Genomic DNA, 1,914 nt, shown 5'->3' with positions numbered 1-1,914 from the left:
AGAAAAAGAAAAAGAAAAAGAAAAAGAAAAAGAAAAAGAAAAAGAAAAAAGAAAAAAGAAAAAGAAAATGAAGGTACTGGCTGAAAATTATGCAATTTCAAAGCATAAGAAATACAGTTCTGTAGATCCAATAAGGGCAGTAGGGACATCTTCTGTTTAATCTAAGTTGACTTTTCTCTCTCTGTTGTAAATCACACCTGATCCTGAGAAGAGCTGAGGTTTCATCCTCTCATGTTCCTGGCAAAATTAATGGAAGTTATCCTGTTGTATTATGAGGGTTTGTGAGCTTCAACTGTATTGTATGCTCCAAAATAACTTAACTGGCACTGAAGACACTGGATCCCTGGTATCCCAGAAGAGTTACATTGCTGTGCCCTCTTTATCTACTTTATATCTCAGAGTAAGCCTCCTGTTTCATGTCTCAGTAAATATCTAAACCCCTATCTGCTGTGAAATGAAATAAAATAAACATTGAACTACATGGATCATGACATATTTTTATAGAATGACTGTTCTAAAAAGGAAGAAAAAGAACTTTGCTTTTACCATGATATTACCAATACCTGATGTTGGAAGATCTTAGTGGTCAGATCACCAGTCAAGCCTGAGTATCTCCTAGAGCAGGATGCTTACAGGTAATCAAGAAATTAATTACAATGCTATTAGGGAAACATTGTAACTCTAACTTCTTTGTTAAGGTGATAAATAAACACCAGAATTTTAGTGTCCTTTTTTAAGAATGTAACTGGGGGAAAATATAAGAGTGGGTGGCAACAGGAAGACAAAACTTACAAATTTTTTATCATTATTTCCTCTGTCTTTTTAAAAACCTCATCTTTCAGCATTTTGGGTTCTTCATAGTCTATTAAAAGCTATTTTTGGACTTGGGGAAGAAGGAGGTTGCATTTTTGTCCACTGACCCAACTCCATGGACACTGTACTGTTTCTGATCTGAATCTTAAGCAGTAAGAAGCACCACAAGGTGGGACGCTGCTAAAATCTGTGGTAATCCCAGTATTTGGGATCAAATCTCATGGGACCTGGTGAAGGGAAGGGGGAAGTGAAAAGAACATCTGCTCTAGTTTATACTTAATTATGGTCCAAACATCTGCTTGTCTACAGGGTTCTTTTAGAGTATTTCCCATGGCATGGGTTATTCAGAAGTAGGCAGCACACAACACAATTTTAATTCCTAATTTATCAAGTCAGCCACTAAGTCTTCCAACTTCTGTTTTTAAAAACCTCCAACACTCTCACTAATTAGGACTTTCTTCTACCTCCAGCTGTTAACGGGCACAAAAATGGCCAATTTGAAATATGACTAATCAGAGCACTGCCTGATTTTGTCCTCATACAACAGCTATTACCCTAAGGGACAAATTATGTCTTCAATTGCACAAACTCATCCTGTTCAGCAACAACTTGACAGTCCATCCATCAGAGGGAAAATATATATCGCAATTAGCTGCACAGGTTACATATTTATTCCTTTTTTTCTTAACCTTTATTTATTTTGCATATATGAATATACATGGACAATTATTTATTTATTGTGAATTTAGTTTGCAGCTTATTTTTTACTCTAGCAGTGCTGTTTTCTTTGAGACACTTCCCTTTACATCCCCTTCCTGTGTACAACCTAATAGGAACCCTGAAGAAAACCACTCTCTTTAAACATGTTTCACAGAACACATACACATGAACCCAAGCTACTCTGTAGTTGCAAATTAATCTCAGAATAACTGTGTTTATTGACTTTTAAAGTTTGATAATCTCTCCAGTGTGATCACAGGCTTCAGGTCCTCTGCCACAAAATTGTGCACCATCTCTTGTCGAGGTGCAGATTAAGCTTCATAGACTGCTGATATGGTTTGAAGCTGGCTCCCTGCCAAGTCTCCAAACTTTACCACAAGA

The 1,914-nt window shown here is 36.6% G+C and overlaps 1 long non-coding RNA gene across 1 annotated transcript in view; it reads left to right on the top strand.

Annotated features, from left to right (window-relative positions):
• Positions 1-86: 86 nt before the first annotated feature.
• LOC113944371 overlaps positions 87-1,914 on the top strand; it is a 4,195-nt gene continuing 2,367 nt past the window's right edge. Inside the window, exons 1-2 of the long non-coding RNA XR_003526659.1 lie at positions 87-635; positions 862-982. This is a non-coding gene — a long non-coding RNA (uncharacterized LOC113944371). The remainder of the gene's footprint in view (positions 636-861; positions 983-1,914) is intronic.

The sequence above is a fragment of the Corapipo altera genome, unplaced genomic scaffold (genome assembly GCF_003945725.1).
Source record: "Corapipo altera isolate COAL_440 unplaced genomic scaffold, ASM394572v1 0, whole genome shotgun sequence".
NCBI classification, from domain to species: domain Eukaryota; kingdom Metazoa; phylum Chordata; class Aves; order Passeriformes; family Pipridae; genus Corapipo; species Corapipo altera.
The sequence above is the reverse complement of the archived record's forward strand: the minus strand, read 5'-3'. Positions and strand labels throughout refer to the sequence as shown.